Source organism: Dendrobates tinctorius, unplaced genomic scaffold, assembly GCF_039654945.1.
Source record: "Dendrobates tinctorius isolate UK_male_01 unplaced genomic scaffold, ASM3965494v1 ptg000128l, whole genome shotgun sequence".
NCBI classification, from domain to species: domain Eukaryota; kingdom Metazoa; phylum Chordata; class Amphibia; order Anura; family Dendrobatidae; genus Dendrobates; species Dendrobates tinctorius.
In genome coordinates this window covers 5,321,750-5,334,031 of record NW_027361796.1, presented here as the reverse complement: position 1 = coordinate 5,334,031, position 12,282 = coordinate 5,321,750, and positions in this window count along the sequence as shown.

Genomic DNA, 12,282 nt, shown 5'->3' with positions numbered 1-12,282 from the left:
GCCTCCCCGTTACTAGACTTTCCCCTCTACAGTCCATACTTAATGCAGCAGCCAGGGTCATCCATCTGGCTAATCGGTACTCGGATGCGCATGCTCTTCGCCAATCATTACACTGACTGCCCATTCATTATAGGATCGAATTCAAAGTACTTGTTCTCACCCACAAAGCTCTCCAGAATGCGGCCCCTCCCTACATCTCCTCCCTCATTTCTGTCTATCGGCCTAACCGACCGCTGCGCTCTGCAAACGACTTTTGACTAACCTCTGCACTAATCCACACCTCCCACTCCTGACTCCAAGACTTCTCCCGTGCTGCGTCAGTCCTCTGGACTGCTCTACCCCAAGAAATTAGGACTAGTCACAATTTGCACAGTTTTAGGGGCACCCTCAAAATGCATTTGTTCAGAGCGGCCTATCACGTTCACTAATCAAAGTCATTTTATGTGTAAGTGTGCGTGTGTAGCCCATTCACTATCTCCATCTATCCCTCACTCCCTCAAGATGGCTGGACAATCATTGTAAATACATCTTTGTAAATACACACCTGTACTTTGTAAGCTCTCATGAGCAGAGTCATCTTATTTTACTTTAATTGTTGTATTGTTAACGATGTTGCTTATGACTTGTGTTTTGAAACTGTTAAACTGTAAAGCGCTGCGGAATATGTTGGCGCTAAATAAAAAGATTATTATTATTATTAATAAGTCTTCCTAGACCTGGCCGTCCAGCCAAACTGAGCAATCATGGGAGAAGAGCCTTGGTAAGAGAGGTAAAGAAGAACCCCAAGATCACTGTGGCTGAGCTCCAGTTGGGCCTTTATGGGAGAGTGGCCTGACTGAAACCTCTCCTCAGTGCAAGACATATGAAAGGCCACATAGGGTTTGCTAAAAAACACATGACGGACTCCCAGACTATGAGAAGTTAGATTCTCTGGTCTGATGAGACAAAGATAGAATTATCACCAAAAAGTTCTAAGCGGTATGTGTGGAGAAAACCAGGCACTGCTCATAACCTGTCCAATACAGTCCCAACAGTGAAGCATGGTGGTGGCAGCATCATGCTATGGGGGTGTTTGTCAAATGCAGGGACAGGACAACTGGTTGCAATTGAAGTAAACATGAATGCGGCCAAGTACAGAGATATCCTGGATGAAAACCTCTTCCAGAGTGCTCTGGACCTCAGACTTCGCCAAAGATTCACCTTCCAACAAGACAATGACCCTAAGCACACAGCTAAAATAACAAAGGAGTGGCTTCAGAATAACTCTGTGTCCATTCTTGACTGGCCCATCTTAAGCCTTGACCTAAATCCAATTGAGCATCTCTGGAGAGAATTGAAAATGGCTGTCCTCCAATGTTCACCATCCAAACTGACGGAACAGGAGAGGATCTGCAAGGAAGAATGGCAGAGGATCCCCAAATCCAGATGTGAAAAACTAACTTGTTGCATCATTCCCAAGAAGACTCATGGCTGTACTAGCTCAAAAGGGTGCTTCTCAATACTGAGCAAAGGGTCTGAATACTTATGACCATGTGATAGTTCAGTTTTTCTTTTTCAATACATTTGCAAAAATGTCTACATTTCTGGTTTTCTTCAAGCAGAGTGTACATTAATGAGAAAAAAAAAAAACTTTTTTTGAATTTACCAAATGGCTGCAATGAAGCAAAGAGTGAAAAATTTAAAAAGGGTTTGAATACTTCCCATATCCACTATAGCAAATAGAAGCTATTACTGTATAAGCTTTTAACAGACAATTTCTCATGCACCAATCACAAGATCCCATGATTTTTCCCCCACAATATTATACCCACCCACAAACACATAATGACCCAAATAAATGCAACTATTACACAGCTATCACAGCTATGATATTGTATTTAACTATGTACTTACCTGCAGCCCTGCACTTACAGGCAGCCCTCTCTCCGATCAGCAGCCCTCGCTTGGAGTATATGGCACTTGTAGTCCTCCAACCAGCAAGCACAAGTGCAGATAATAGTAGCTACTAGAAGATTTTAACTCACAGACAGTTGGTCACATGCACCAATCACAAGATCCTTTTTTGCCCACAAGATTAAACCCACCCACAAACCCAGATAATTCCCCAAATAAATACTATTACACAATTATCACAACTGGGATATTGGGTTTAACTATTGTATTGCAGCTGTGTCCACACAGTGCGACAGATAGGCAGGGACCACAGAAAGTTCAACAAAAAATGTTTTTATTCCAGAAAACGCACATAGACAGGTAAATGATATTCTCTAGTTTGCAGCCGGGTCCTCCAAACAGTCCGTGTTTAACCTGTTGCCATGGTCAATTGCACCTTCCTATCTCTTGGGTGTGTCAGCAGATTTGAAGTCCCTGGCTCTGTTAGCTTCACACAGGCCTGGGTTGCGCAGAGCCTCCTGCTCAGCAGCTTGCAAAACCAAAAACTGACACACCCAAGAGAAATCGGAGCGTTTAAATGGGAATCATGGACATAGAGCCACTCCCAAAACCTGGAGTAGAGGGAGCGAATCACCCCATTTACAAACCCACAAATCCCTCCAAAAATAAAAGCCCATGACTGGTTTTCCTAATATCTGACTTGGTCAACTACTTTGACCAAATCCACACTCACTTTTACTTTGCCCTGTAGTCACAGAAATTTTGCTGTAATCACAATGCACTCCAGCAGGTTTAATATGTCTCTATTCACATCCTGGGTGACACATACCAACACACGTATATGATCCCCCCTCACTGCCTCACACTATGTACTTACTGGCAGCCCTGACTTGGCGTATATGGCACTTGTAGTCCTCCAACCAGCAAGCACAGGTGTAGCTAATAGAAGCTACAATAAGCTTTTAGTTTACAGACAGTTAACCACTTGCACCAATCACAAGATCCCTTTTTTCCCACAGGATTAAACCCACTCACAAACACAGAGAATTCCCAAATAAATACAAGTATTACACAGTTGTCAGAACTATGATATTGTGTTTAACTATGTACTTACCTGCAGCCCCCAGGCAGCTTCTCCCACCCTGCTCCAGGTGATTGACAGGTTTCTCCATAAGAAGTAACCTTGAGCACTGCGGGGGGGGGGGGGGGGGAAGAGAGTCAGCTGGGGACACATAGTTCCTGGTTGTCTTTTCAAACTGTTTTCTCTGACAAGCCGTGGCATTTCAGACTAAAAAATACATGGCAGCTATTTCACAGCCAGATTCTAGTTCATACTGCCATGATTTGGCCAGCATGATTATAGAGAATAAAAAAAGGATTGCATTGAAAATAGGTCATCAGACCTATCCAACACTTCAATAGGGGGTGAGCTGCAGTACCTGGGAGTGGCCACTACATTGTGTAGTGCTGTGCTATGGACAACTCTGACATTGATGACCTATCAGTTTCCCAGTCATGGAGAGTCATTTCAAAGTTACAGCTCTGCAACTAAGCCTATGTGCACACGTTGCAGATTCAGCTGCGGGTTTTTCCGCACGGATCCGCAGGTAAAACCGCAGGTAAAGTGACCTGCGGTTTTCCTGCGGTTTAGACTCCGGTTTAGCCCTGCGGTTTCACACCTCTACTATGCTAAAGGTGTGAAACCGCTGCGGAAACCGCCCAAACAATTGACATGCTGGGGTTTGTAAACCGCAGCAAAACCGTGCGGAAAAAAACGCACCGTCAGCACAGCGTTTTTGAAAACCCATAGGGTTTCATTGTACTGTACCATGTCAGCGGAACTGCTGCGCTTCCGCAGGGCCAAAACCGCTGCTGAAACGCAGCAGGATCCGCACCGTGCGCACATAGCCTAAATTTAGATGCCTTTCATGGTAACCTGTATTCTCTGAATAAGGATCACATAGGGGGGCACCTACATGATCTGTAAGTGCATTGTGCAAACGTGAACAGTACAATGATGGAGGTCAAACATTTTATAGTCTAATTTCATACCAATTTCATTAGGGTCTCTACTTTCTTCATCCTAGGATTAAATTGAATAACTACTTTCTCGTTCTGAAGAATATGTAAATAAAATAAACATACATCAATATAAAAATATCTAAATGTCTCCCCCAATATGTGTCCCCCCCCACACTATTTAGCACAGCTGAATTTAGAAAGTTTTTGCCCCGACAATAACATAATCGTGATTCTGAAAATATGTAGAGCATTGTTTTGCAAGTCTTCAGTTCCCAGTGACTCATGCAATATAAAAGCAAAACAAATTAGCAAGTCCATTTTGCAACATGTGTGGGTGTCTTACAATGAGAGGTTAAATCATAACCTTCTGAAAGTACATTTTTTAATTTACCTAAAATAACAGTGTAGGAAGTAAAAGAATTGCACAGCCAATTTTTTCGTCAAACATAGGAATACTTTGGTAAAGTGTGATGTATTTGCAGCCTATGGACTTTCACACACAACAGTTTTGTTTCCGAAATTTCAGCAGCTTGGCCATGAAGTGGGCTTCCAGAAATGCATGCACATACTGCAATAACCCATTCAGGTGTATGAATCACATTTCAGTCATTTGTACTTGCAATAAAGAAGACCTTTCACCAGTTTTCACATGTTAAACTGGCTACATAACGGAATAGTGGCTGCAGAGCTGAATAAAAAATGCACTTTTGTTTTCAGTGTGAAAAACAAGTTAATCATATAGTTATGATACCTTTTATTGGCTAAGAAAAATAAAATAAATGATGTTACAACGCAAGCTTTCGGGACTTCTTAGGTCCCTTCCTCAGGTATGGTATAACAGATTCTGAAGAAACACTAATATATGGACAAACGAACAGCAAAAAGTGAAAAAAAAAGAAAAAAGGGGCATGGCATAATAAATGGACATTTAAATAAATAAACAAACAAACAGCTCAGAGACCGAAATCTTTATTGGATTAGATTAGTGGTGTGAAAACTTTATAGTCTCAATATCCAAGTAAGGGTAGTTTCACATTTGCGTTTAAGGCCGCAGCGATGGCCTGCGCACGGCCGCCGCTAAGCTCTGCCCCTGACACGCCTCCTCCGGTAGCTCCGCCTACGGGCGCATGACGCTGCATGCGTCCCCTATCTTTAGCACTGGGGACGCAGGCCGTGCGCAGGTATGCATTTGGTGGCACATGCGTCCTTTTGACGCTGCGCCGACCAGCACCAAACGCAACCTGTTGCAATTTGGTGCAGTTGGCACAGCGTCAAAAGGATGCATGCGCCGCCAAACGCATACCTGCGCACGGCCTGCATCCCCAGTGCTAAAGATAGGGGATGCAGGACGCATGCAGCGTCATGCGCCCGTAGGCGGAGCTACTGGAGGAGGCGCGGCAGGGTGCGGCCTTAAACGCAAATGTGAAACTACCCTAAGATCAGAGGCCTGGTGCGCTCAACTTCTTTGGAGCAGATTCCTCAGATTCTCTAGTGAGGCCGGGGTCACACTGGCGAGGAATACGGCCGAGTGAGAGGCGCTAAAAGCACGCATTAGACACGGACCAATGATTCTCTATGGGGTCCCTCGCACCAGCCGTATATTTCTCATCCGTATTCTACAGTCCGTGCCAATCGCAGCATGCTGCGATTGTCAGCGTACTACGGCCGTAGTACGCCAATGCAAGTCTATGGGTGCGCAAAAAATACGGATTACACACGGACCAAACATGTGACTTGCGAGAAATACGCACCCGGTGTCTTTTAGCAAAGCCGGCAATTCAGTGCGCTATACAGTAAACTCACACTGACAGGTTTAATAAAGAAACGAAAGACTAGATATATACACACAGAATACATACATACATATATATATATATATATATATATATATATATACACACACACACACACACATGTCATTGTGACAAACATATATATATATATATATATATATTCTATGTGTCTATATCTATTCTTTGGTTTCTGTTAGAAACCCTGTCATAGGGCTCCATTATATGTCCATTTTGCAAGCCTGCGAGAAAATCTCACCATACAGATGCCATACGGATTACATACGGATGCTTACATGCGCAAAATACGCGACCACACCTTGACTACGGATGACATACGGAGCACTGTTTAGGGGCCATTCATCCGTATTACACATGTAAAATACTGACCGTATTTTGAGTCGGTTAGTGTGACCCCGGCCTTGAGTCATAAATCCTTCTGACAGATTTAAGCTATGTGCACACGCTGCGGTTTTGGCCGCTGCGGATCTGCAGCAGTTCTGCAGACGGTACAGTAGCATGTAAATCTATGTGATTTACAATCTGCTGTGCACATTCTGCGGATTTTTAACTGCGGAAAAGCTGCAGTTTTGAATCTGCAGAAAGAAATGACATGTCACTTCTTTTCTGCGGATTCTGCTGTGGTTTACCATCTTCTCCATTGTAGAGGTGATAAACCGCAGGGGAAAACCGCAGGTTATTTTACCTGCACTTTTACCTGCGGTTATACAGATACAAATCCGCAGACCAATCTGCAGCGTGTGCACATAGCCTTAGGGTCCCGTTTCACATAGCGACGCACCAGCGATCCCGACAACGATAGGACTTGGTAAGGATCGCTGGTGCGTTGTCACACAGCAGCTATTCTGAACGATTCCAGCCTGCGTCCCTGAGCTCTGCGTCGCCAACGAGGTCGCTCGTCAGCGTCAAACACAGCGAAGCATGCTGGCTATCGGGACGCCGAAGATGAAAAAATGACCCAGGACATTTGAGCACAATCAGCGATATGTGTCACATGTAGCGAGATCGCAGGCGAGATCGCTGTTGCGTCACAAAATCGGTGACACATTAGCGATCTCGCTATGTGAGGCAGGGCCTTTAGTACTGCGTGGATGGAATCAAAAACTTTAATAAGTTTGTATTCCCAAACCCTGCAATGTTTTTGTGATTTAAAACTGCCTTTTAATATGACAACTTTCATATTGTTTATGTTGTGTCCCGGACTACAGAAATGTTTGGCCACTGGTAAATGTTTTTTTTTTTTTTAATTTGCATTTGTGTGGCGATGAGACCTTATCATTTCTGTCCTGTTTCTCCCTCATAGAGGCCCCCAATAGGACATATAGTGCACAGAATTAAGTATACCACAGTGGAGGAACATGTGAAGGTCCCGGGAATCTTATAGTCCTGCTGTGTGTTGGGAATCTGTATCCTGTCACCATCTACCACAACATCTACTACAACTGCCCTGGGACTACAGCTCTGCCTGTGGAGAGCTATTACACCTCTGCTGCATCACACCATCTGTCCCAGAGGATCTGCACTGCAGCGCTGGTCCCCTCTCACCAGATACCACAGGTGGCGTCAGGAACTTATCTACATATAAACTTTATTCAGCATCAATCCTCTTATTTTACATGGACACTCAGGGCCATGGACCATGTCACTGCCACCGTGACACATCCCTTTAAGACACCGGCCCGGAACCGAGTAAACCCACAGCCCTGGGGGTGCGCCAAAACTCTGAATATATAAGGTAAAATCAGAAACAATAAGGTGCAAGTACATATAATCAGCTAACTGACCATCAAATCTTGGACAGGAAAAAGGTACAACCTAAAGTGCATGACGTGCATGTACAGGACAGTTTAGTATGGATCCTTTTTTGTGATTTTGCAAACTAAATGCACAGCTTCTATTTCTCGCATAGGTATATCCTTTATCAATATGATGAAATCTTTTCTAATATTTCTTTCCACAGCACTTTATTCACCAATTATTTATATGTTCATCCAATAATGCGCTTCATTTGATATTATTTATTACTGTCTGTACATTTCACATACAGCTCTGGGAAAAAATTAAGAGACCACTGCAAAATTTTCAGTTTGTCTGATTTTTCTCTTTATAGGTATTGTAAGGTAGCGCTTGTCATTCAGGTAGGGGATACTCGCTAGGCAGCCGATAAATCAGGTCCGGCACAGGTTTCTCAACATAACTCAGTCCATTTGGTTTATTATGCCGCATAAACCATCAACAGCAACAGAAAGTTCATATCAAAACAACATAATGTCCATGACAGAGCTCCACTCTGTTAATCCTGTGGTAACACAGGCTTTGCTAGGTCCGGTACGCAGGCTCTCTAGCCTCACAGTTATTTCCCTTGTCGGGGTTACCTCATAGCTGCTTCTCAGTCCTGACGTTCATTCCCTCTCCTGGGAACTCTCAGACACGTGCAGCCATGATACACAGCGTCCCCACGTGCACTCAGGAAGGCAGACACATCTCCCTGCAGTCGGCCTCCCGAGACCTTCCATACGGACCAACCGGGTCCAAGCATTCAATCATGTGACCTACCCTGATCACCTTATATGGTCCGTAGCCACACCCACCAGATCACATGGCTATGACCTCATCGCAGGTCCTACAGCCATTCATACACATACGCTTTACTATGGGCATTTTAAACACCCACCCTGGGTGGGTTTGTAGGTGATTGATTCCACCCGTCTCTCCAATCACCTGAAGGCTTGTCCCTAACACACTGGCACAGAACATCAGCAGTAGCTCTGCTGATCAGCATGTAATCAAGCCTTCATCCCAAGGCCACCCACCTTGGAATATATAACGGTCCTTTAGCACCCTACTCCTGGGACACTCGTCCTGGGACACCCACACAGCACCCCCTAGCGGACACAGTGGTCACTACACCACAGTATATTTTTGAGTAAAATGTAAATTGCTCTTTTATTCTATAAACTACTGACAACATGTCTTCGAATTTCCAAGCACTAAATTTTGTATTTTCGGAAAATCAGAAATCATCAAAATAACAAAAAAATGCAGTGCTTGCAGACCTCAATCAAATAATGCTAAGAAAACAAGTTCATAATAATTTAGAAACAACAATACTAATGTTTTAACTCAGGAAGAGTTCAGAAATCAATATTTTGTGGAATAACCATGATTTTTAATCAGATTTTATGCGTCTTGGCATGCTTCCCACCAGTCTTTCACACTGCTTTTGGGTGAACTTATGCCACTCCTGATACAAATATTTAAGCAGTTCTTTGTTTGATGGCTTGTGACTATCCATCTTCCTCTTGATTACATTCCAGAGGTTTTCAATGGGGTTCAGGTCTGGAGATTGGGCTGGCCATGACAGGGATTTGATATTGTGATCCTTCATAAACACATTGATTGACCTAGCTGTGTGGCATGGTGCATTGTCCTGCTGGAGAAAACAGTCCTCAGAGTTGACTAACATTGCCTGAGCAGAAGGAGTCAACTGTTTTTCCAGGATAACCTTATATGTAGCTTGATTCATCCGTCCTTCGCACAGATTAATCTGCCCAATTCCAGCCTTGCTGAAGCATCCCCAGATCATCACTGATCCTCCACCAAATTTCACAGTGGGTGCAAGACACTGTGGTTTGTACGCCTCTTCAGGTCTCCGTCTAACCATTAGACTACCAGGTGTTGGGCAAAGCTGAAAATTAGACTCATCAGAGAAGATTACCTTACTCCAGTCCTCTATGGTCCAATCCTTATGGTCTTTGGCATACTTCAGCCTGGCTCTCCTATGCTTCTCATTGATGAAAGGCTTTTTTCTAGCTTTACATGACTTGAGCCCTGCCTCTAGGAGCCTGTTACGAACTGTTTTTGCCGTGCACTTCACACCAGCTGCCATTCCTTTTGTAGGTCCCTTGATGTCATCCTGCCGTTGCTGAGTGACATTCGAATAAGATGACGGTCATGCCGGTCAGTGGAGAGTCGTTTTCGCCCTCTGACCTTGTTGTAATGGATTGCCATCTTAGAAATTTTAAGGATGGAGGCAACATGACGCTCAATGTATCCCTCTACTAGTAAAGCCAGAATTAAGACCTTCTTTTCCTCACTCAAGACTTTTCAACTCCTTTGGCATAGTTGAAAGTTATTTTTTCATTTCTATTACTTTTGGGATATTACTAAGACTTGTTTTGCCATCCAGCTTGTCCTATTAGGCCGGAGTCACACTAGCGATTAAATCGGACGAATGCAATGCGATAAAAAAAATCGCATTGCATTCGTCCCAATGTTATTCTATGGTGCTGATCCCATCATGTGTGTTTTTTTTTTTTTTATCGGATCCGTTCCTTGGATCGAGACAGTCGCAGCATGCTGCGATTGTCACCGATTTTCGGATCGGATTTGACAATGCAAGTCTATGGATGCGATTAAAAATCGCATTGAAAACGCACCACACGTGTGACTTGCGATTAAATCATAAGACTTCTCCTGGTCAACAGGAAATATCAGGAGGCATGGCCAGGAAGCTTTGGGATGCAAATTTCTCTTGCAGCATAAAAAAAACCCAGGAAGAACGCCTCCACGGAGTTCTCCCTCATGTCCACGCCAGTCAATGTGGAAATGCTGATAGTTCTGGTCCAGGAGAGGCCAGAACTATGGGACCAGAGAGATCCCCACTATGCTGACCGCACATGCAGGGAGGCAGCGTGGAGAAGAATCTGTGCCCAGATGTTCATTGGATATGCGGTAAGACCTCGGGAGGAGCGGGAGCAAATTAGTAAGTGAAATAATGTGTACACATAATCAAATCCCCAAATCTAATCTGCTCAATGTAAGTCCCAATATGAGTCGTCATTGCTCAGATATCTGGACAAAATTACTCCGCCATTTTTATTGTGTGCATATTTACAACATCTAAATTACAACTCCCTGACTGGTGGCACCATGACGAATTTGCCTTACAAAAATTTGAAATATTTAGCTAATTGTTCTGCCACCAAATGCAGTGCTCTCCTTGTTTTTTTGCCTGTATCTTAGCCACTATATAACTTTTGTTTTTTGACTGAAAACATCATAGATGTTCGCATTATTACCAGAGGTTTTTCTAAATTTTGTTAGCAATTCTGTTGGTTAGAAGGTCCTTTGTAGTAGGCCTCAACCTTTTCCTTATTTTTTTGATTGGTGTGGAGCCAACAGGAATATAAATCATATCATTTGTAAAATGTGTGCCTAAGCATAGGTAAACCCTTGATACCATAGCCATATGTGTGGTGTAACCAAATCCTGTGTTTTTGTTCACATTGTAGTGACTGATGTGACAAGGCGTTGGCGCAGCTGCAGGGACACATATAGGAGGGAGAGACAGCTGAGGTCCCGTAGTGTAGTGGCCGGAACCACAAAGAGAAAATACCTGTACTTCGACCGCCTATATTTCCTTGCTCCTGTGATGGATCTGAGACCGTAAGTGCATGGTTTAATGTAGTACTTTGGATATTCTCTATGCAAAATTTAATTTATGTTATTTTTTCCTTTGTAGCACCGAGTCAAACCTCACAGAGAGGGAGACGGGTTCTGACTCTGAGTTGGTGATTGATCCTGAGTCGGATGTTGCTGCAGGGTCCGGCCCATCTGCAGGACTTCCCAGAACCACACCACCACCACCAAGATCACCACCACCAGAATCTGTTAGCCAGGCAGCACAGCATGATGACCGGGGCAAAAGTAGCAGCCCCACCATGCCACTGGATACCTCTCCTCAGCCTTCGGCCCTACCACGACGAGGCAGGCGCAGGAGAGAAGGAGCACCTTTGGGAACAAGAATGCAGGTGGACCAAGGTGTATTGGACTACATGTCCACATCTGCTCATGATGATGGGGAGGAGGCTTATGGGCGCAGTTTGGCACAGTATTTGAGGGCAATTCCCCGTGGGTACAGGCTGCGTACGAGAGGGGCTCTCCAAATCGTTTTGGATGCCAGCACACCACCCAATAATCCCCGCAGTGTGTTTCAGTTTCTTGAAAGGCGGCAGCTGTCAGATGAGAATCAAATTGATAGGCTGGTTGGACTTGATGTGACAAGTCAACCATCCTTGGAACCTGTTCCTCCTCCTCCTCCATGGGTGCCAACACCTCCGCCTCAGCCTGCACACATCCCCAATGTGGCTCCACAGGTCCAATATATGGGCCAGGGTGCACATGCCCAATATGGCCACTTTAACGTACCCAATGTTGGTGGGTGGCCACAACATGGGTTTGTTAGACATGGACATATTGGGGGATATGGGCAATTAGGGCAGCCCTACCAGGACTACCCAGACCAATATCAAAATTACCCCTACCCAAACCCACAAATTGATCCTGGCAGGATGCAACAGATGGCAAAGCCAGCTGCTAGGTCACAAGAGGACAGAGATGTGGCCCAGCAACCAAGGCCAAATGTCCAAACAGGCCCCCACCTTCACCACCCCCAACCTACCATGTCTTGTAGGTTTTCGTTTTTCCCTTCATGTAATGTTTTGTGTTTTATACATGATGTTTCATTTTTGGTTTGGACTGTTAAATACTAATG